This window comes from Neovison vison, chromosome 7 (genome assembly GCF_020171115.1).
Source record: "Neovison vison isolate M4711 chromosome 7, ASM_NN_V1, whole genome shotgun sequence".
Lineage (NCBI taxonomy): Eukaryota > Metazoa > Chordata > Mammalia > Carnivora > Mustelidae > Neogale > Neogale vison.
Window position 1 is genome coordinate 27,561,434 of NC_058097.1, and position 25,274 is coordinate 27,586,707.

General features: G+C 37.3%; 1 long non-coding RNA gene across 1 annotated transcript in view; it reads left to right on the forward strand.

Moving 5' to 3' along the window:
- Positions 1–20,844, forward strand: part of LOC122913786 — a 55,626-nt gene extending 34,782 nt beyond the window's left edge. Inside the window, exon 3 of the long non-coding RNA XR_006385740.1 lies at positions 20,789–20,844. This is a non-coding gene — a long non-coding RNA (uncharacterized LOC122913786). The remainder of the gene's footprint in view (positions 1–20,788) is intronic.
- Positions 20,845–25,274: the final 4,430 nt, after the last annotated feature.

Genomic DNA, 25,274 nt, shown 5'->3' on the forward strand with positions numbered 1-25,274 from the left:
CTTTGTACTTACATGTATATGTGTCTGTCTGTGTGTATTTATATATAAAGTATAAATAGTTGGTTTTGGGGTACTAATACATTCCTTAGGATTTTTTAAAATATGTTCATGAATGAGCTGAGTTACATCCTTTCTAATACTGTATTTTTTCAATTTTGGTGTCATGGTATGCTATCCTCAATAAAATGAGTTAACATTTCTGTGTTTCTTGTATTCGCTGGAAAATTTTAACATAATGATCATGGAAAGTTCGACTGTGTTCCCTATAAAGCCATCTGGCTTGTGATTTTTTTTGGTGGGGGGAGTATATATTTTTATGTATCAGTTCGAGTTCTTTAATTAATATAGATCTATTCAATTTTTTTATTTTCTATGAGTCTATTTTGGTAAGTTATCTTTTTCTAGAGAATGATTCAAATTTTGTTGTTTCCAAATTTACTGGTATCAAGCTGCTCAACCTATTTTCTTACCATTTTTAGAAGTGTCTATTGTATTTGTGACTCCCTTCACTTCCATATCTGTTTTATTTATATCTTCATGTTTTCCCCCATGCTTAGTCTTAATCACAAAATAGTTCATTTATTTTTTTCTTTTCAAAAAACAAGTTTGAGGTTTGTTTCTATTGTTTCTTTGTTTCCCATTCATTAATTTCTGCTTTTACATTTATCTTTTCATTCTACCAACTTCTTCCTAATATCTTGAGTCATTACTTTTTAATTTTTCATGTTTTATAATTTGTTCATTTAGCTGTGCCCCACACATTTTGAAATACTCTTTTCTTTGTGCATCAGTTTTAAATATTTTATAATTTTCATTGTGAATTCTTCTTTTAGTCATAAATTATTTAAGAGTACATTGAAAATTTCCAAATACATGAAATATTTTTAGATTTTTTTGTTACTGATTTCTAAACTTAATGTATTTTTTTTTAAGATTTTATTTATTTATTTGTCAGAGACAGAGGGAGAGAGAGCGAGTGAGCACAGGCAGACAGAGAGGCAGGCAGAGACAGAGGGAGAAGCAAGCTCCCTGCAGGGCAAGGAGCCCAATGTGGGACTCGATCCCAGAACCCTGGGATCATGACCTGAGCCGAAGGCAGCGGCTTAACCCACTGAGCCACCCAGGCGTCCCAACTTAATGTATTTTGAGTAGATATTGTGGTATGTGTTATGAGAGATTTTTTTGAGATTTGCCTTTGTCCTGATATGTGGACAGCTTTTTTTTTTTTAAAGACTTTTATTTATTTATTTGACAGAGAGAGAGATCACAAGTAGGCAGAGAGGCAGGCAGAGAGAAGGGGAAGCAGGCTCCTTGCTGAGCAGAGAGCCTAATGCGGGGCTTGATCCCAGGGCCCTGGGATCATGACCCGAGCCGAAGGCATAGGCTTAACCTGCTGAGCCACTCAGGTGCCCTATGGACAACTTATATAAATATACCATTTTTATGTCAAAAAGAATGTAAGTTTTCTAATTGTTGTATGTGTTATTTTATGTAATTATTGTCATTATGGCAAGTCTTTTAATTGTGTCATCATATCATTTACAGCCACAGTGTTTTTTGTCTTTTGATTACAGAGGCACATTAAAAAATCAATCATGACTGTAAATCTTTTCCTTTATCATTATAACTCCATTTTCCTGTATATTTTAAAGTTGTTAGGTTTATACAAGTTCAGAATTATTTTGTCCCTTAGTGAATTAATTTTTTATTTTTATGTATCCCTAGTAATACTGTTTTTCTTTGTACATTATTTTTGTTAGATATAAATATCTTTTTGTTAGCATTTGCCTGATATGTTTCCCCATCATGTATTTTTAACTTTTCTGTGTCCTTATGGTATAGTTGTGGCTCTCAGAGCCAACAGATAACTGAATTTTATTTTTAAATCCAAATTTAAATCTCACTTGTCCAATATTGAAATCTCACATGTCCAATATTGAAATTCTTTTTGTTTCAATATCCATGAAATGTGACATTATTGTTTATTGCTGATGTTGATGTTTTACCAGTTTCTTACCTCTTCTTGATTCTTTTAGTCCATTCTTTCTTTTTTGGGTTCAATTTCCTTTTTTCCTAAAGTACACCCTTAAGTAAATCTTTCAGCAAGGATATCTCAATGACTTGCTATCTCACAGGAGAATTTACTCTACTCAGTGTTCTGGGCAGATAATAACTTAACTGCTTTGCGTAACTGGTGGGTAGAGTTTTCTCAGTTCGGTTGCCATAGTCAAAGCGATCCTTAAAGGGAGTTGGCCTTATGTGGAAGCCCAGCTTTCAGCTTTCTACCACTTCTAACCCAAAACTATATTTCCTGAGTCTGTGCCTTATAGCTTCCAGGCTCTAAGACCCATTCTTAGACTAAATACCACTTCTTCATAATGTCTCCTGCTGCTCTGGCTTTATAGTCCCACTGTATTCTTTTCACCTGAGGGAATTCTCACTTTCTTTTAAGCTTGGCTATGTATTATTATTATTATTATTATTATTATCATTTTACTAATATTTTACCCAGCACTTCTATCCATTTGGAATGAGAAACAATTTTATTTCTATTTAGAGCACCATGATCATAGATGTTGAATCCTAAAGTTCTTTTCCAAACATGTATGTTTTTATCTCTAATATGATTTTCAGTTACACTGTATCTTTGGCCATATTTAGGAGATTAAATATTTGGACACTTACTTTTTAACTGTTTTCTCCATGTTGCAAGTGAAACACCTTTTCAGTGTGCCCGTATTGATACATTTTTGCTAATGGCCTAGAATTTTTCCTACCCCACGCCCCACTGGCTCTCTCTTGCATACCTTCCCACTACCTTCTGACTACATGAGTAGTTTTTAAATCATTAGCTCCTCTCATTGAAAAGTGATATGGTGAACATGGGTTTAAGTGATTTGACTGTGGCCCCCCAAATACCTCCTTCTGAAAGTGTCTGTGTCTTAATAGAGTACTGGGAAATATAAAGAATGAGTAGATTTGAGGATTGAAGAAGGTTATCATGAGAGATATTTTGGGTTCCAGTAATCCAATATTCTCTTCTGGTGCCCATAGACCACGTGGCCTCACAAACTGCTCTCTTCGCTATCTCTGTTTAAACGTATCTCATCCTCTAAAGAATTCAGTATCAACTCTCATGGACTTTGATGTAAATAGAAACTCAAAAGTGGGGCAGGACCAAGAAAGCAACATGGCTCCTAAACATCCTTCCTCCCATAGATACACCTAATGTACTGCTACACATGGAGCAGTTCCCTCTAAGAGAAATCACTTCTGTACATCAGATAACGGAGAAAACACCTACATCAAAGTGAGTAGGAAAGGCCATGACATACTCTGATCATAAACCCCATCCCTGGCATAGTGCCATATAATTGGGTAGGACCCTTAACTCCCAGCTTCTCCTTCAGAAGCACAGGGTTTGAATTGCACATCTATGTCCCAGATTTTAAGGCTCCCACTCAAGGGATGGGGTCTCCAAATACCTAGCTCTGAAAGCCAATAGGACTTGCATTCAGAAGACTCTCAGGACTATGGAAAACAACGGATTAGTTTTTAACAGGTGGGTGAACACTTACTGTGGCTGTCTCCCAAGGTCTTAACAAATATGGAGAAGGCAAAAATGCTCATCTTCCTGTCTTTCCTTTGGAAGAGGATTGACTGCATACCTCACCTTCTGCTGCCTGAGGTTCTAGCTTCTAATTTGCATACAAAGAAGGGCTAGCTGCTGTAGTCTTCCACAGAGCCTGGGGGGCTTTGGTGGGCACTTTCATTGTTCTCTGTCTCAATCAGTTCAGTGATAAAATCAGGTCACCAACATCTCTTTTGAAGGATCTTGTGCACATGCCTGTCACTCCAGCTTTTGCAGTTGTAGCCTGAGAGTTGGACCCCTGAATTACCTTTCTCTGAGCTAATAGGGCTTGCATTTATGTATCCCATGGGACTGTGGCAAAGAAGCATTTTTAATTTTATTTATTTATTTGAGAGAGAATGAGAGAGAGAGAGAGAGAGAGAGCGCAAGAGAGGGGGGAGGGTCAGAGGGAGAAGCAGACTCCCCACCAAGCAGGGAGCCCGATGTGGGACTCGATATCAGGACTCCAGGATCATGACCTGAGCTGCAGGCAGTCACTTAACTGACTAAGCCACCCAGGTGCCCCCAAAGAAGCATTTTGAAATGAGTTCAGGGGCACCCCTTCATGGCTGTACGCTTAGGCTCAGTTGACAGGGAGCAGACAAAAATGCCCATCTCCCAGATTCTCTCTGGAGGGGTTTAACTACATACTTGCCCAGCTGCTGCCTGAGAGTCTGGCTTCTAATCAGCCTATATTTATGTGCCGATTCTGATCCTCCCTTTTAGGACACTGACAGGTCTTGGCACAACCTCAGTTACTAGAGCAACCAAGAATAAAGACAATAGCTTGAAAAATCACTGAAGTTTTAGAAAAAACCAGGAGCTCAGGCCAGGCTGATTGACAACATGCATCTTCTACATAAGACCAGTCTGTCAAGACTAGGAGAGGTGACTGTTTTATCTAATGTGCAGAAACCAACACAGAGAGTTAGGGAAAATGAAGAAAAAAGAGGGATATGTTACAAATAACATAAAAATCTCTGGAAACCAATTTTAATAAAGTGGAGATAAGTGATTTACCTGGTACAGAGTCCAAATAGCAGTCATAAAGATACTTACTAAGGACAAGAAATCAATGGATGAGCAAAGAGAATTTCAACAAAGAGAAAATATTAAAAAGTACCAAACAGAATTCATAATGCTGAAGAGTGCAGTAATGGAATTGAAAATTCAACAGAGGATTTCAACAGACTAGACAAGTAGAAGAAAAGATTTGTGAACTTGAAAACAGAGCAGTCAGATTTATCCAATAAGAGGAGCAAAAGAAAAAAAAAAAGTGAAAAGAGCTTAAAGCACTTATGGGACACCATGAAACAGACCAATATATGCATTATAGGGGTCCCAAAAGGAGGAGAGAGAAAAAAAAAGGAGTAGAAAGCTTATTTAAAGAAATAAAGTCTGAAAACTTTACTAACCTGGGAAGAGAAACAAACATCCAGATCCAGGAAGCCCAAGTAATACCAAATAAGATGAAGATTAAGCACTCACCTCAATACATATTATAACTAATTTGTCAAAACTTAAAGACAGAGAATCTTATAAGTAGTATGAAAAAAGCAACATACAGGGGAGCTCCCATAAAACTACCAGCATAATTTTTCAGGAGAAACTTTGCATGCCAGAAGGAAGTAGGATGATATATTCAAAGTGCTGAAAGAACTGCCAGTCAAGAATATTCTACCTGGCAAAATTGTTCTTCAGAATTTAGGGAAAGAGGAAGAATTTAAGGAGAGAGTTTTCCAGACAAAAGCTGAAAGAGATCATCACCACTAGACCAACTTTATAAGAAATGTTGAAGAGAGTTCTTTAAGCTGAAATGAAGTATTCTGTGTGAAAACATAAAACTCGCTGGTAAAGGTAAGTATATAGTTATATTTGGAATAATGGTGATGGATAAATCACTTATAACTATAGTTTAAACATTAAAAGACAAAAGTATTAAAAATAAATATAACTGCAGTAATTTGTTGATGGACACACAGTACAAAATTATTTACATTGTAACATCTAAAACAAAATGTGGGGGTGTATAAAAATGTTATTTTTATATGTATTTAAAATTAAATGCTTATTTAAGTTATCAACTTAAAATAGACTGTTACAGCTATGTTTTATGTAAGCCTCTTGATAATCACAAAGTAAAAACTTACAGTAAATACACAAAATAAAGAGAAAGGAATCAAAACATACCACTGTAGAAAGTGGTCAAATCCTAACAGAAGAGAGCAAAAGAGGAAGAAAGGGACAAAGGACTTAACTCTGTTCCACCTACAAGAGACTCATTTCTGCCTTAAACAAACACATAAACCGAAGGTAATAAAGGAATGGAAAAAGGTATTATATGCAAATGGAAGCCAGGGAAAGCAGGAATGGCTATCCATACATCAGAGAAAATTAAAAAAAATTATTTATTTGAGAGAGAGAGAACACATGCACAGGTAGGCAGAGCAGCAGGCAGAGGGAGAGGGAGCTGAACTAAAGGCAGACACTTCACGAACTGAGCCATCCATGTACTCCAAGAAGATGAGTTGTTTTTTTTTTTTTTTAAAGGATTTTATTTACTTACTTGACAGACAGAGATCACAAGTAGGCAGAGAGACAGGCAGAGAGAGAGAGAGGAGGAAGCAGGCTCCCCACTGAGCAGAGAGCCTGATGTGGGGCTCGATCTCTGGACCCTGGGATCATGACCTGAGCCAAAGGCAGAGGCTTAACCCACTGAGCCACCCAGATGCCCCCAAGAAGATCAGTTTTAAGACAAAAACTGTAACAAGAGACAAGGTGATTGTATAATGGCAAAGGGCCATTTCAATAAAAGTATATAATAATTGTAAATATTTATGCACTCAACATCAGAACACCTAAATGTATAAACCAAATGCTAACAGATGTCAAAGGAGAAATATATAGAATAATAGGGAGGCACCTGGGTGACGCAGTCAGTTAAGCAGCCAACTCTTGATTTCAGCCTCAGGTCATGATCTCGCATCCAGGGATTGAGCCCCAAGTCAGGCTCCATGCTCAGTGGGGAGACTGAGATTCTCTCTATCCCTCTCCCTCGGCCCCTCCTCCCCCCTTCCCTCATAGTGTGCACTCTCTCTCTGTCTAAAATAAATAAATATGTCTTTAAAAAAATAGTAGAGAACTTCAGTACCCACTCTCAACAATGGATAGGTCATTCAGATGGAAAATCAATAAGGAAACATTTCACTTAAAACATGCATTAGACCAGAAGGATCTAACAGACAAATATAGAACATTACATCCAACAGCAACAGAATACACATTCTTCTCAAGTGAACATGGAGTATTGTCCAAGAGGGCTCATATGTTAGGCCACAAAACAGGTCTTAATAAATTTAAGAAGATTGAAATCATATCAAGCATTTTTTATGACTGTAATGTCATGAGACTAGAAATAAATTATAAGAAGATTGGGAAATCTACAAATACATGGAGATTAAGCAGCATGCTGCTGGACATTAGGTTAAAGAAGAGATCAAAAGGGAAATTTAACAAGTATCTTGAGATAAATGAAAATGGAAACACAACATGCCAACACTTATGCAGTACTGCAAAAGCCATCATAAGAGTGAAGTTTATAGTAATAAATGCCAACATTAAGGAAAAAAAATCTCCAATAAGCAATCTAATTTTCCACCTCAATGAACTAGAAAAAGAACAGACTAAGCCCAAATTAATAGAAAAAAGGAGATAACAAAGAATGGAGAGGAAATAAATGAAACAGAGACTAAAAAGACAGTAGGAAAGATCAATGAAACTAATATCTGGCTTTTCAGAAAAATAAAATCGACAAACCTTTAAGTAGACTAAGAAAAAGAGAAAGAAGACTCAAGTAAAATCAGAAATGAAAGAGGAGACATTACTACTGATAACACAGAAATACCAAATACCATAAGAAACTACTATGAAAAAAAAAAGAAACTACTATGAACAATTATATGCTGACAAATTAGATAACCTAGAAGAAATGAATACATTCCTAGAAACATACAACCTACCAAGACTGAATCATGATGAAATAGAAAATCTGAACAACAGTTACTAATAAGGACATTTGTAATCCAAACTTTTCAACAAAGAAAAATCCAGGATGAAAAATGCCTTCATTGGTAAATTCTACCAAACATTTAAAGAACTAATACCAGTCCTTCTCAAACTCTTACAAAAATATACAAGAGGAGGGAACATTTCCAGACTTGTATTACAAGGCCAGCATTAATCTGGTACCAAAAGATAGACGTGGACACTACAAGAAAAGAAAACTACAGGCCATTATCCTTGATGAACATAGATGTAAAAATCCTCAACAAAATATTTGCAAACCAAATTCAACAGTACCTTAAAAAGATCATACACTGAGATCAAATGATATATACCCCAGTGATGCAAGGATGGTTCAACATATGTAGATCAATATATTAGATAATACCCCATCAACAAAATGCAGAATAAAAAATCATATGATCTTCTGAATAGATGCAGAAAAAGCATTTGACAAAATTCAACATTTATTTATGATAAAAGCTCTCACAAGCTGGGTATTATACCTCAACATAAAACCATAGATGACAAGGCCACAGCTAATATTATACTCAGTGGTAAAAGGCTGAAAGCTTTCCCTCAAAGATCAGAAACAAGATAAGGATGTTCACTCTTGGCACTTTTATTTTATTATTTTATAGTACTAGAAGTCCTAGCCAGAGCAATTAGGAAACACAAGGAAATAAAAGACATTCAAATTAGAAAGGAAGAAAAAGTAAAAAATTGTCTCTGTTTGCAGATGGTGTGATATTATATGTAGAAAACCTAAAGACTTTACTAAAAAACTGTTAGAACTAATAAATGAATTCAGTAAAGTTTTAGGATACAAAATCAATATGCAAAAATGAGTTGTGTTTTTATACAATAACAATGGACTATTGTTGGAAAGAGACATAAGCTAAACAGAATAAGGCACAACTTTCATGGTATCACTTTTATGTGAAATTCTTTAAAAAATCAAACTCATAGAAACAAGGTAGAGCAGTGATTAGAAAAATCAGAGGTTGGGAAAATTTGGGAGATGCTGGTAAAAGGGTACAACTTTCAGTTATAAGATGAATAAGGTCTTGGACGCTGGGTGGTTCAGTCAGTTGAACCACTGCCTCTGGCTCAGGTCATGGTCTCAGCGTCCTGGGATTGAGCCCTGTGTCAGGATCCCTGCTCAGCGTTTGTCTCTTTCTCCTTCTTCCTTTTCCCTCTGCCTCTCCTCCCACCCATGCACTCTCTTTCTCTCAAATAAATAAAATCTTAAAAAAAAAAAAAAAAAGAATAGGGTCTTGGGACCTAATGTATAACATAGTAACTACAGTTGGTAATATATTATTGAAATTTGCTAAGAGAATAGAACCTAAATGTTCTCAGCAGAAAAGGGTGGGGGAGTAAATATATGAGGTGATAGATGTGTTAATTAACTTTATGGTGGGAATCCCTTCATGTATACATGTATCAAATCACCACATTGTACACTTTAAATATATTACAATTGTATTTGTCGGTTATACCTCAGTAAAGGTGAAAAAATGAAAAAAAAAAAAGAAAGTCATGTCAGGAACTATTACCTGGGGGGGAAAAAAAGAAGGTATGAGAGAATTAACACTCTCAGGAGACACGTCAACCAAAAGGGACAGAGCCTTGTTTAATGCCCTTAGGGAGAGACAATTCTCTGAGGTTCCAGTGACCTCAATAACACATTCTTCCCTTGCTTTTCTCTTTTTCTTCTTTCCCTGTACCTGATCCTTCACTCTGTTCCCTTGGATCATCCTCAGTAAATGCCCTGCACCTAAGTCCTGGTCTAAGGCTTTGCTAGGGAGCCTGCAATCCAAGACACATCTCTCCTGCAATTTTGTACTGCTTATATGCAAGTGTAGTTTTGTCATGATGTGCTTGCAGGCACCGAGAGACAATGTACAGTATTCTTTTTAAACTCTATAATTAGTATTATACTACTAAAAAAACCCTCATACCAATAATCGTCTCCCTAAAAGGAAAGCTTTTCTCTTCTTCTGATCTTTTTCTCCATTCTTTCTCAAAACAAACCAAAATAAAACAAAAAAACCTCAAACTAAAACAAACACAACTCATAATTAAAACACCCTATTTCCACAAAAACATCATAACCTAAGACATAGCATCACAATAGCATCACATCAATTGTGAAAATTATAGTCCAGATGTAGAATAGTATCTGGGCCATCTTTCATCATAGCATGAACGTGAAGCCTATTTCAAAGAGAATGAAAAAGAAAGTCATGTATTTGTATGTGAAAGGTTTCATAAAAGTATGTGGGGTCTGTCATATTTGTGCATCTAAATCTAAGGGGAAATTAAGTAATTCTGTAACTGCACACAGTCATCACCAGGAGTTCATCATGTGAAAGAATAAAGATGGTCAAGGAAGACCTTTAGGCTTATGTCAGAAAATGTTCCCAGATGCATAAATGCCTAATTCAACTACTAGTCCTTACCAGTTAAGCAGCTTGTTGAAAAGTCAAGCTCCAGTCAGAAGCTGCATCCAGGCTCAGATGTTGAAATCGGTATGTCCTGCTGGTTAGGCTGTGACAAGCCAAAGGTATGGCTTAGCTTTTTCACTGAACCCTATGGAGTGGCATGGCGTTTAAACTCCAGCTCCTTTATATACACTCATTTAGATGGTAAACCATTAGGAATCTCAGAAGGTGAGGGTGAGAAATCTACTTATTTCAGTCTCAGCCATTATATTTGGAGCATTATGCAATGAGTGTCCTAGTAAAGTCAGCAGAACCAGATTACTTGGGATAATAATTGACAGTTAAGGAATTACAAACAGGTAGTAGATGCAAGGAGTTGTAGGACAGTTTGTAGAATAGAACTTTATTTGTAAATGCCACCAGTGGCACTGCTAATGATAATAAAGAAGCAAGGAGCTGATGTTAATAAATGGGTAAAAAAATCATTTCAAATGAGCACATTTGTCATTTAGAAACAATATTTGTATAATGAGGGTTCAGTTCCAACTTGTAGGGCTAACTACTGTTAACATTTAATTGTGTATCTTTTCAGAAGCTTTTTTTTTTTAAGATTTTATTTATTTGACAGACAGAGATCACAAGTAGGCAGAGAGGCAGGCAGAGACAGACAAGGAAGCAGGCTCCCCGCTGAGCAGAGAGCCTGATGTGGGACTCCGTCCCAGGACCCTGGGATCATGACCTGAGCTGAAGGCAGAGGCTTTTTTTTTTTTTTCCAATTTATTTATTTTCAGAAAAACAGTATTCATTATTTTTTCACCACACCCAGTGCTCCATGAAGGCAGAGGCTTTAACCCACTGAGCCACCCAGGCGCCCCTATTTTCAGAAGCTTTTAATGAATCTGTAAGCACATATAAGCATATCTTGTATTTTTTTACCTAAAAAAATCATATAACTTGCATCATAAGCTTTTTCCATATCAGGTCATATAGATCTTTTAAATTCCTTTAACTGTTGCAAAGTGTTGTGGGAAATACTTTATTCAACTAGTCTCCTAATAGTGAACATTTACCTTGTTATTATAATCCTTGAACTTTAACTAAGCCTACAATAATTAGCATTATTCATGTTGCATTTATACAAGTGTGAGTATATTTGTAGATATTGCTGGGTTACAATTTGTATATATTTTGAACTTTGATAGAAAATACCAGATTTTCATTCAAAGAATAAATTCCTTGAAATCAAGTGGTATGTGCATTTTATATTTCAGAAATGTTGTACCAAGTTATATTCCTGGACAATATGACAAACTAGATAATCTGAATATATTCCCCCCAAAAAGACACCTGGAGTATTAAACAACATATAACAAATAGCCCATCTATAAAGCTAGGGTTGAAAAAAAAAAAAAAGTGAGGCAAATCCCCAGGTACCAAAAATGAAGAAGAAGCTGAAAACCAAGGAAAGAAGAAGGCATTGAAGCCTCTGATGCCCAAAGGTATTTGCTGTTCCAGGTAACCAAGATGCTCAATCTTTAACAGTTACACGAAGACTAGACCTTGGGCCCAGCATGTGGAGAAATGAGGACCCTCATATGAAACCGAATCTTCAAGCATATCTGTCACGAAAAGATGGACTAGAGAAAAAAATAGCCAGCAAAAGAGATAATAAGGCAAATTCTCTGACTTGACCTGGTAATACAGTGGGTAATACAGTGTCTCCTGAGAATTCATAACCAGAGACATGGTCTCAAATTGATTAGGTGTTCTAATATATGCTATCTTGGGAACCTTGGGTGCCTAACAAAAGCAAATGCAAATCTTCTGTAAAAACTCACATCTTCTACTCAGGCTGCCTAAGATTCCCATGGACATAAGGCTTGATTGAACATAAACTGATAAGACAAACTTGCACCGTACAGGAGGAAATGGATTTCCATATATGTTACAAGCAGAGAAAACAGTGGTTATTAGAACTTTTGTATCTTTAAGATAATTGAGCCATCAGATAACTGAATATAACATGAGTTTCATCTTTTTTGAAGATTTAAGGAAATGATATCAGAAGATAGAACTAAGAATATACACACAGCACAAACAAGACTTAACAGATTTTTGTTTTTATTTTTCTAAATATTTTATTTATTTGAGAGAGAGAGTAAGTGAGAGTGAGTGAGAGAGAAGGAGAGGGAGAGCAGCAGAGGGAGAAGGAGAAGCAGACTCCCCTATAAACAGGGAGCCTGATGAAGGGCTCAATCCCAGGACTCAGGAATCATGACCCAAGCTGAAGGCAGGTGCTTAACTCACTGAGCCACCCAGGCGCTCCATGACCTAACAGATTTTAAAAAGCAAAGTAGAACTTCTAAAAATAAAAAATACAATAATTGAATTTTAGAATGGAATAGAAGGGCTATATAAGATTAGACTTAGCTGTAAAAAGACTTAGCAAACTGGAAAAATCTAAAGGAGGTAACCAAAGTGTAGCACAAAGTTGTGAGGATGGAAAATATGAAAAATGTTGAATGTGCAACACGAAAAGGACAAACATACATTGTATTGGCATTCTAGATGGGGAAGAGAATGGGGGGAGGATTGGAAGTGTTTGAAGAGATAATAGGTGATAATTTTCCATAATAGATAAAAGACACGACTCATTAGATTCAGGAAGCACAATGAAGTCCTAATTCTCCCACTGCATTTTAGCATAGATAACATATTTTTACAAAATATAACTATTTTCCAAGACCAAATTCATGAGATTGTTTTACATTTTGCAAATATTTTTCATGTCTGGCCTGATAGATAAAGGCTAGATTCTCATATCTGCTTCTGCATTCAATCTGTTTTAATATCACATATCATGTAGCCTCTGGAAAACTCCACCTTGTGAGAGGAGAATGAAAAAGATGAATCGTGTTGTAGTATTATTACAAATACAGTTTTGACCTTGTGGAACTTAAGAAAGATTATCCAGTTGCTTTAAGATCTCTGGAGCATACTTTGAGAATCCCTAATTTGCAGTAAGTTTCCTATTACAGGTCATGATTGGTGAACTCAGTGTTACAAATTCTAAAAAAAGGAATATTCTACACATACACACATACACTCTCCATATATGCTCTACAGGAATCATGCTTTTTCAGGGAATTAGAATAAATGAAATACACTTGGATCTGAAACGAGACTCAAGGGATTAATTTCATCTCTCTTCCATGATTCAGAGGATATTTTAGGGTCCTGCAAAGCCATCTTTGTGAACATGAAGTACATTATGTTGGTATGTGCAGAAGTCTTGAGTTACACCAGATGGTTTTGTTTTGTTTTATTTTGTTTTGTTAATAAGATGGTAGATAAACTACTTGTTACCATAGCATGACTGAGTGATATATGTGAAAGATAAATAGGATTCTCTGCTACATAATTGCAAAACTGCCCCAGAAGTAGAAGATAAAATTATCTATCAGGAGACCAACACAATGTTTCAGAATCATAAGGAAACTGATGCAACAATTGATGTAGAAAAGCTGACTTTAGAGGCCACTGGGGGAGAATTAGAGGATAGTTTATAATTGCCTGGGAAAAACCTTGTTTACTTAGCTTGAGTTCAATGTTGCCATCAAATTTTCTTTAACTAATCTACATTTGATGTTTCTCATTTCCGATTTTATATCATTAAAGAGATGGCCCCCATCTGAATCCATTAAGGAATCAGATTCTTGTGCTCTGTCAGTCTTGTCCACATTGAACAAACGTGATCCCCTTGCTTTTCCTTTCTTATTTATCTCATTGTATAAAACCTAAGACACAAGACATTATTTCAGTACTGCCCAAGAGAAGCACAGCTATAATAACCCATTAGATCCCAGTTATCTCAATTTCAATTAAAAAGACTTACATTCTCTCTAAATATTTGGGTGAATCCCCAAGGCTTAATCCAAATTCATTTCGGCTGAAACCTAGATAGTGGAAGATTAGCTGGCCAATTTTTAACATGGGACACCCTGTGACTTGCAAAATGATGGAAAGGATTAAAAATTGTTTGTTCTCCACCTCATTACAAAAAGGATATGAGATAAAAGAATGATTTGTTCCAGTAGAATTTTGTTCATTATACAAACATATAATGAGTACCTTCTGGGTACCAGGCAGTTTGCTAGGCTCTGGTTTAGAAATCAGAAACAGTCTTTGCCTTCATAGCTCCACTAGAAGAGCTATACCTATAAATAAGAATTGATTTATAATTAAGAGGGCCCCCTGGATGGCTCAGTTGGTTAAGCATCTTACTCTTGATTTCAGCGAAGGTCATGATCTCAGGGGTCATGAGATCAAGCCCCGCATCAGCCTCTGTGCTCAGCAGGGAGTCTGCTTGAGATTCTCACGCTCTGCCCTTCCACCCCACTCATGCTCATGCTCTTCCTCTCTCTCTCTCTCTCTCATAAATAAATAAATCTTAAAAAAATTAAAAACTTTTTGTTGTTGTTGTTGTTGTGCTTCTTAGAACTCTCACTCTCAGGGCATCTGGGTGGCTCAGTCGGTTAAGCATCTTGATTTCTGCTCAGATCATGATCTCAGGGTTGTGATATAGACACCTGCTCCCCGCTTCCAGCTCTGTGTTGGGGATGGAACCTGTTTGAGATTCTCTTTCTCCCTCTGCCTATCCCTGCACCTGCTTTCTCTGTCTCGAAAGAAAGGAAGAAAGAGGAAGAGAAAGAAAGAGAAAGAAATCTCACTTTGGTTGAAGTTTGGACAGGAGGTTAGAGGCAGAGAAGCTGGGCCAAAAAATGAAGGCATAAAATCAGTAGGTCTGGAGAGGGAGATGACAGTGCGTCAGGGCAAGCCCTAGGCTTCTGACTTATAGAGGTCTGCCATGGAGAGGCTAGGAGAATGAGAAGGGCACTGAGGAAAGCCTATCGGGCTTTCAACTTCTAGGGAGATGTTGGAAGAGCCAGTGAAGGACACTGAGAAGGGAGGTGGGGAGGAGAGAGATTGAGAGAAAGCTGAGCCAGGGAAGAGTGCTCCCATGGAAACCTTGGAGGCAGAATTTCAAGAGGGGAGGGATGGGCAGCATCCAGGGTTTCAGGAAGACCTCGTGGGATAGACTGAGAAACCCTCTCTTGATTTGTTGGCTGGTGAGGCTTAGGAGACTTCCATGGGATCAGTTTCAGTGGAAACCAGATTGCAGTGGGCTGAGAAGTGAGTAAGTGGCAAGGCAGCAGAGACAGTGAGACCAGACATCTTCATGGGGATGGTTTTGAAGGCAGAAGGAGAGAGAGAGCACGATTGCCAGAGAAAATGCCGGGGTGGGAGGTAGGAGTTTATCAGTATGCATGGTGGAGGAATCCAGAAGGGTGGAAGATTGAAGATCAATGCTTTCTCTCTCTCTCTCTCTCTGTGTGTGTGTGTGTGTGTGTGAGAGAGAGAGAGAGAGAGAGAGAGAGAGAGAGAGAGAGAGAGATTACTAAGGGAGGTCCCTGAGCAGGTGGGAGGGAACTAGTCTCCAGCATAGGTCTTTATTGAGAAACCGTAAGTGTCTGAGAATTTAGTAAGAGTATATTCAGCACACTTGTGTACATGTATCTCACATATTTGAGAGATTGGTGTGGAGGTGGTGCGGCAAGTTTACGGAGTAGAATTTTGAAAATAAATTTCGGTTTTATCAGGGCACTGGAAGATTTGGTGTATCAAGGAACTGTGGAACCTGAATTTTTTTTAGTTATTAATTTCTCTATTTAGGACATTCAAATTTTAGAACAACAAGGCCACCTTTATTGAATCCTGACTGCTAGCTTAATTATTTGTTTTGGAGTGCTCAGGAAAGACATGCATTTTTATCACTGGAGACTACTTAAGAAATCCTTCCCTCTTTCACCTTTTTCTATGCCTTTATCCCTGTTGACTCTGAGTTTTCTATGAGTCATCCAAAGCTGTTTCCCCTTCGCTGTTAATATACCTTGTAGCGTTCCACAGTGGGTTTTCATGTGCTGCCTATGGGTCATCTACTTTTTAGATTAAATAGTATTTTCTTTTCCACAGCTGGATTCTAGTACAGATGCTGGTGACCCTCTGAGTCAAACCAGATGTGTAAAGTTGTTAGCCTTTGGGGATGTCTTTAAAATGAGAAGCGACATTATCCTCTCTAAATAGTTGCTGTTGGTTCTGTGCTTTAAGAACATCAGGGATGGGGCGCCTGGGTGGCTCAGTGGGTTGAGCCGCTGCCTTCGGCTTAGGTCATGATCTCAGGGTCCTGGGATCGAGTCCCACATCGGGCTCTCTGCTCAGCGGGGAGCCTGCTTCCTCCTCTCTCTCTCTCTCTACCTGCCTCTCTGCCTACTTGTGATCTCTCTCTGTCAAATAAATAAATAAAATCTTTAAAAAAAAGAAAAAAAAAACATCAGGGATTTATAATAACCTATTATGTCACTTGCTGTTGTCCTGCTTGTAGGATTGGTGGAGAGGGGAAGGGAAGGCAAGGTTTGGTGGACACACAACTCTGAACAGGGTTGGGGGGGGCGTGCCTGAAAGCCTATATTTGTTCTTGAATTTGCTACTCATTTCTGTTGTGGAGTGAGAGAAGTCTCTTAAATCCCACTGCGTGTTAGATTCTTGCTCTGCAGAAAGGAGAGGAATAGAGCATCTGCAGGTGGTTCATGGGGGAATGCAACACTTATGTAGCAATTAAGAGGAAGTTTAACCTAATATCATAAAATGTTCCTGACAGTTGGGCTTGTTAGAGTATGAAATGGACCCTGGGGAGAGCTTCACTTGGCACAGGCTTCACCTGGCCACAGTATTTATTAATGATTATGAGAGTTAGTCTAGGTCTCCCAGACAGGGACAGGCTTGGTTCCCATGGTGGTTTTGTTTTTTTTTAAATAGATTTTGACATTGATTTCAGACCAAAGACACATAAATCTTCTTCCCACCTTAATCTACGAAAAGAAACACGTTCCCAGTTTATTCAGCGCACCCACTCTATCCACCCTTGGGAACTCCTCCTAAACATGTACTGTTACAATTTCCGGTCTGTATTCACTGAGTTTATGTTGCCAGCAGTTGCTGACTTAGATTCCAGTGCTAGGCCACCTTTCTTGTCACCTGAGTTGGTTTTTATTTTTCCCAAACATACAGAATATATTTTCTCCAAACAGTATCCAAATGCTAGATTGTCAAAATGAAGTTGACAAAAGTAAGCCGTGCTACACACTATGAAAGGGACTAATCAAAGCAGCTTTTTAATTGCCATAGTAATGATTTAGATGTGCAAAAACTACTAAAGTTAAATTTGCATGACTCATTAATTAAGCAAAGCTCACAATTGACAAACATAATTAGCACATCCAAAATTGAAACTACATCCTGGTTCTCTTAACTTGGAGCCAAAAGAGACAACGTGGAGGACTCAAAATCCCCTTCCTTTCACTGTCTACAGGTCTCACTGCCAATTCTCATATTTAGGTTTGTTAGGCACAGAGCATGGTTAATTGCAAAACATTCCTGAGGATGTTACTTTTTTTTTTCTTTTTTAACAGAAGTCTCAAGAGTTTGGCATATTTGCTCCATCTTTTAGCAGCTAAATTCTATCCAGTAGAGTAGATACCTTCTCAAATAGAGGCAAAGTTATCTATCTGTTATCTCTATCATCTGTCTTTTCCCTTATTCATTTCTCTTTCCAGAGATGGTTATTAGACCAGTATATCTGGCACATAAATGTTTTATGTGGGCAACTAGTTTCATCTAGAGAACCTGAAAACTGTGTAATGGTAAGTCAAGTTACCATGAGGCTCCATCAGTGAATGTACCCACAGCTTTCCCAGGCAAAGCATGAGGTTCTTAAGTAAGTCAGAGTCTCCTGGAGTCCTCGCTGAGCCCAAACCACACTGGGTTTTGAGGAAGTAGGGAAAATATCCTTCCAGTTCTCTCCTGCTCATCCAATGTTTGATATCACCTGGCTACCAAAGTAGGATTACTGTGTTCAGAGTAGCCTGGGAGGTGAAGTCACTTCCCCTGTAGCCTGGATTCTCTTCCTCTTTTTAGTTATTTATTTTTTATTTTTATTTTTAAAGATTTTATGTTTTTATTTGATAGAGAGAGACCACAAGTAGGCAGAGAGGCAGGCAGAGAGAGAGGAGGAAGCAGGCTCCCTGCCGAGCAGAGAGCCCGATGCGGGGCTCTATCCCAGGACCCTGGGATCATGACCTGAGCCGAAGGCGGAGGTTTTAACCCACTGAGCCACCCAGGCAACCCACTCTCTTCCCCTTTTTATAAAGCAAAAAGACCCCAGTTGGATGGAAGACCGATAATGAGATCAAGCACCATATTTTATTTCCCATTGTGAACCCTCAAATGTTACCTGCAAAACCAAGTCCTCATCCTTAAGCAATCACAGCACAACAATCATGGCAAACCTCCTTGCTTGCAAATTGGCTCTTGAGGGTCCCCCCACCAGTGCATCACACTTCATTCATTTCACTGAGCCAGTGCTGATGGAGTGCCTGCTTTGTGCAAGACGCTGTTCTAGACGCAGGTCACCGTCTCTCTGATGCCAGACTGCATGTGTGCATCTGCCGTGCGGGTGTACACATGGAACTTCATGGGCAGAACTTTCTTTCCTTCTGGTAGCAGCTATTCTGCTCGTGTGTAGCTAGTAAGCATTTTTCATCCTTGATACATAGATAGCAAGAAGGATTTTTGCTATCTGTTTTTATTACTAATATTACTACCAACTATTTTTACTATTACTTTTTACTTTTTTGTAATGTGTCTACTAGATTACTATCAGGAAAACTTTCAAAAAATACAGGAAACTGCTGAGGGCGACACTGGGTAATGCCCACTAGCCATCAAGCAGAATTTACAAATGACATTTATTATATTTTTTTCAGATTTTTTTTTAATCAAAGAAGTCATGTCTTACTGATAAATCGTTGATCCCTTCTTTCGCCATTTTCATTTCTTTCTCTCTCTTCCTTCCCAGAGGCACCGCTACTGTGATTCTGCTCCGTAGCCATCCCCTGTATTGTTTATATTTTTACTAAACATAGAATTTGCCCCAAATATATGCAGTATTATTTTTATACATTTTGTAAATTGCACATAAATACTCTTATACTATCTATCTGTCTGTAATTGTGCTTGGCCCATTTTACTGTATTTACATCTAGCTCATTTTATTTGTTGTATATTACTCCTTTCTGTGAGTATATGCCCATTTTCTCTCCTTTCTCTACCTATGGTTATTTAGTGTTTTTCTATTTTTTTTTCTTGTTAAAAGCAATGCTGAAGAGTATTGATTTATACACATAGGGGAGAATTTTCCTAAAGTTTCTATCTAGAAGTAGAATTATTAGGCTGAATATTATATACATTTTCCAATATTAGATATTGTTTTCCAAATGGTAGGAGAACTTCTACCAGTGATAAATAAGCTTCTACATCCATATCCTTGCCAATATTTGTCATTTTCAGGTTTTAAAATTTTTGGCAACCTCATGAGTTTCCCTGATTAACACCCTTTCACATGTGCTGACTGAGCACCTGAAATGTGGCTGGTCTCCATCATGCTATACATGTAAACAAAACAAGACAAAACAAAAAAAACAAAAAAAAAACCACCAGATTTTGAAGATTTACTATAAAAAAAGTAAAATACCTCACTGATAATTTTTTGTATGGATTATATGTTGACACAGTAATTTGGAAGTGGGTTAAATAAAATTTATTATTAAAGTGAATTTCTCCTGTTTCTTTTTACCTTTTTAAAATGTGTCTACTAGAAAATCTATATTGCATGTATAGTTCTTAGCACCTTTGTATTGGTCAGCACTGGTGTAGAAACTACAGGACAGTGTTGAACTATAGTGGTGAAAGTAAACTTCCTTGTTTTACTTGTGACCTCACTGGTCATCCTTCTGAAGATTTGCCTTTATTTCTGAGGTTTGCCCTTGGCGTTTCGTTACTTTGTTAGATTGAGGAGGCTCTTCCACCCCTACTTGCTGAGGGTGATTATAATGAATGAATCTTGAATTCTGTGGCTTTGACCACATCCATTAGGATGATCATGTTCTTTCTCCATTTAATCTTTTCAGTAAGGTCAGCTACTTTAGTTAAGTTTTTTGAAAAAAATTTTAAATCTGGAATCACCTGAGATAAACCTACCTGGCCATTGTGTATTCTTTTATATCCCTACTGGATTTCATGCCTGACTTTTTTTCCCCCCCTTAGGAATTTCCCATGTATATTCATAGATGAGATTGCTCTATCATATTGATTTCTTTTGTACTCTTTGGTACCAAGTTCACAGGACAACAGCTGCTGCTAATAGCCAGCATTTATTGAGCACTTACCAGTACCAGGGCCTCTGCATGTACTCTCTCACTGATTCCCCACACCAAACCTATAAGGTAGATTCTATTATTAACCCCATTTTATAGAAGATGAAACTAAGATACAGAGGGGATTGGTAACTTGATAAATGATGGCATGCCATTTTGGGCAAAATGGTAGACTAGATATTCCAAGAAGCCCTCCTGATCCAAGCATCTACAAATACTGAATATATATTTTTTAATATTAAGATGAATTTTCAACCTGGAAAAAAAATAAAGGAAATCCTTAGATTCTGTTGTTGTTTTCATCTTTTGACTTTCAGTTTCAATAGATCCCTGATGGGGAACAGGAGAGAAAGCTGAGGTCCCCAGCAAGGTGGGGAGCTGGATTCAAGACCTGCTGGGTAAGTAAGTCTAGGACCCATACAGTGATTAAACTGGAAAACACCTCACACCTTTTGCATTCTTAAGGTAGGCAAAAGTGCATCAGAAGTCTCTAATGCTTCAGATGTTCTGTTCTCCTTCTGAACAAGACAAAGAATTTATCAGGCTTTAATTACCCACAGAATCCTTTCCTCAAGAGTGCCATGAGGTTCAGTCCCACAACCTTGAGATCATGACCTGAGATGAAATCAAGAGTCAGATGCTTAACCAACTGAGCCACCCAGGTGCCCCAAAAGAACACTTTCAAAAAGCAGATATTTTTACTGCCTTTGGTTCTAAATATTTTACAATTCCCCCTGTAATTTCTTTAATCTTTGATTATTTAAAAATTCAGTTTTCATTTCCCAAATAGTATAAGGATGTTTTTATTTTTACTCTTTTCTTTTTGATTCTAATTTAATTGTACTGTGGTCAGAGTATGTAAACTGTATGCTATTGATTTTTTGAACTTTTCTGGAACTTCCTTTGTGATTAACTATTGATTTTTTTGTAAATATGCCACATATACATGAAAAATACATGTTATGGGGCTCCAGAGTGGCTCAGTTGGTTAAGCATCTGCCTTCGGCTCAGGTCATCATCTCAGGGTCCGGGGATCGAGCCCTGCATCCGGCTCCCTGCTCTGCTGGGAGCCTGCTTCTCCTTCTGCTCCTCCCCTATGCTCATGCTGTCTCTCTCTCCCTCTCTCAAATAAATAAAATCTTTTAAAAAAGAGAAAAATGTGCGTTCTCTATTTTTTAGGTGAACTGTTCTCTTAATGTATCTGTCCAGTTTATGATGTTTGGTAATTGTGTTGTTTGATCCTTTGTCAGATTTATCCATCAGTGTCTGAGAGACTTGTGTTAAAATCTCCTACTACGAATATGGATTATCTAATTTTCTTTGTAATTCTGTTTTTCATTAAATACACCTATGCGGGGGCACCTGGTTGCCTCAGTCAGTGGAGCCTGCAACTCTGGATCACAGGGTTGTGACTTCAGCCCTACATTGGGTGTGGAGATTACTTTAAAATAAAATCTTTATGAGATAACATAACTTATTTTATATGTTATGAAATAGATATATTTGTATTATAAATTTAAAAAATTTTATGAAATATATATCAAATAAATAATACATATATAAATTATATGTAATATGTTATGAAATATATATTTAGTTTGTATATGTAAATTGAAAAACTATTTATGAAATATATGTATGTATTATTTATGAAATATATGTATGTATATATGTATATATCTATGCTGTATTAGTAGATGCATACAAATTCATGATAGTTATAATTTTTTTAGACCTAAAAATATAATTTGAGAATGAAGCTCTTTATTTCTGTTCATGCTTTAGCCTTAAATTCTGTTTTATCTGTTGTTGGGAATGCTCACTCAAAATCTTTTGCTTGGAATTTGCCAGGGTTATCTTTCCTCATCTCTTTATTTCCTTTGTTTTAGGTATGTCTCTTGAAAGTAGTTCATTGCTGATGTTTATTTCTTTATCCACATAGTAGCTTTCTTGATTAGCTGAGCTTGATCAGTTTTCATTGATTGTGATTAATGACACAGTTGGACTTAATTCTACCACTTTGTTATTTTTTGTCTACCAAGCCTTTACCTACTTAAAAAATAATTTCTTGCATTATTTTGGATTTATACATTTCTATTATTCCTTCCTCAACCTCTGCCCCAGCAGTTTGAAAATTTTAGATTCTATTTTTTAATAATTAATGTTTTTAACATACACTTTAGGCTCTCTACCAAAAGTCTGTAATGCTTCAGTTGTTCTGTTCTCCTTCTGAACAAGACAAGGAATTTGCCAGGCCTTGATTACCCACAGAGTCCTTTCTTCAATCTACCATTTTATTGTTTTACCAGTTTTTCAAGGCACAAAATTAATTGTTATTGTCGTGATTATCATTAGCAACAAATACTTACATAGATTTACCAATACATTTTGGTAACTTTTGCTAAGTATGTTCCTTATATCACACTCCCACTCCTTTCTTCTGGGTTCAGTTTTCTTCTTGCTGAGGGATATCCTTTCAAGACCTACTGCCTTCAGAATAGCACTGGTTTTGCATGATTTTTGCTTATCGCTTGGAAGCTATTTCCCACCATCCACTGGTGTCAATTCACCCATAAGAAGCCTGCTTTCAGTCTAATGACTGTTTTTTTTTTTTTTTGTAGGTAATCTGTCTTCTCTCTTGGTGGCATTTAGGATTTTCCCTTTATCTCTGCTGTTCAGAATTTTCGCTATGGTATGCTTAGATGTGGATTTATTCTTGTTGTTCTGTCTCAGCAATTGATGTAAACATTCACTCTGAGGACTGGTGGCTTTCTTCACTCCCTAGCTTGGAAAATTCTCAGCCATCCTCAGCTGTTGTTTCTTCCAATGGTGCCTTTGCCTCTTGACTCCTCTTTGCCCCTTTCTTAATTATCTGCTTTTGGAATTACAGAGAGAAACACTGGAGTTTCTCCCATTCTTTCATGTTTTCCAGCCCTTTATCTTTTTTTTTTTCATTTATTTATTTTCAGCATAACAGTATCATTATTTTTTCACCACACCCAGTGCTCCATGTAATCCGTGCCCTAGTACCCACCACCTGGTACCCCGACCTCCTACCCCCCTGCCACTTCAAACCCCTCAGATTGTTTTTCAGAGTCCATAGTCTCTCATGATTCAGCCCTTTATCTTTTAATATGAGTTAACTTGTTATTTTGACAAGAACTTAATTTTATGTGTGCAAGTTAAGTACATGTAACTTTCTTTTCATCAATTTGAAAATACGTTGCTGACCTGATGTTCTGTTACCCTTTAACACTTTAGTGTATATTTCCTACATAAGTGTGTCTCCTATATAACTGCAATGCAATTGTCAAAATTGGGAAATTAACACCGATATAGTACTATCTTACAATCCTCAAACACCGTTCCATTTTCTCCGGCTGTGCCAATAGTGTCTTTTATAGGAAATGGTTCCAGGTCAGAAAAGTGTTATGTTTAGCTGTCATGTCCCTTAAGTTTCCTTCATTCCCCAGCTGCTCCCCAGTCTTTCCTTGACGTTAAAGATCTTAATTCTTCTGAAGATTTAGAGACCCGTTATCTTGTAGAATGTCCCTCCGTTCGGGTTTGCCTAATGTTTCCTTATGATGGGGCTTCGATAATGTATTTTTGGCAGGAATATCACAGAAATGATGACGTATCTCTTATATTGATGTGTCTTACTAGTGATGGTGGTACTTTGATCACATAGCGAGAGTGGTGTCTGCGAAGTTTCTCCACTTTGAAGTTAATATCTTCCCCATTGTAATTAATAAGTACCTTTTGGGGAGATACTCTGACTATGCAAATATCCTGTTTCTCATCATACATATTTTTAAAAAGGTTTATTTATTTATTTATTTTGAGAGAAAGAGAGAGAGCAAGAGAATTGGAGTGGGGAGGGGTAGAGGGAAAGGGAGAGAGCGAATCTCCAGCAGACTCCCTGCTCAGTGCAGAGCTAGACTCAGGGCTTGATCTCATGACCCTGGCATCAGGACTTGAGCCAAAACCAAGAGTCAGACGCTCAACAGAGTCCACCACCCAAACGCCCCTTATCATGCTTTTGCTTGATAATTTTAACATCCATCAACAGCAGCAATTAATTCACTAGTGTTTGCTTACTGGAGATTTTCTTATTTTCCCTCATTCCTTCTGCATTTATTAGAATTCTACTGTAAGAAAGAGCTGGACGTTCTCCTCTGTTCATTATTTATTTTTATTTTGGCTTTTTATTTATTTTATTTATTTATTTATTTATTTATTTTACTGTGAGGTTTTTTTTTTCCAATTTATTTATTTTCAGAAAAACAGTATTCATTATTTTTTCACCACACCCAGTGCTCCATGCAAGCCGTGCCCTCTATAATACCCACCACCTGGTACCCCAACCTCCCACCCCCCCGCCACTTCAAACCCCTCAGATTGTTTTTCAGAGTCCATATTATTTTGGCTTTTTAAATACATGAGAGGATTTTATTTTGGTAAAATATAGTTAACATAAAATTTACCATTTAAACTATGAGTAAGTGAGCAGTAAGGACACTGACACTGTCGTGTGGCCGTCTCCACTACCCAGCTCCAGGAATTTTTTCATCTTCTGCAGCTGAAACTCTTTATCCATTAAATACTAAGTCCCTGTTTCTGCCTCCACCATTCTACTTGCTGTTCCGGTGAATTTAACTCCTCCAAAAATGTTGCAGAAGAGGAATAATATAATGTTTATCTTCTTGTAACTAGTGTATTCCCTGTTTAATTCTGCTTATTTGTTTAGATTAATATGGTCTCATGGGTATTTGTTGTATATTCCATGGATTATAATCCATTACT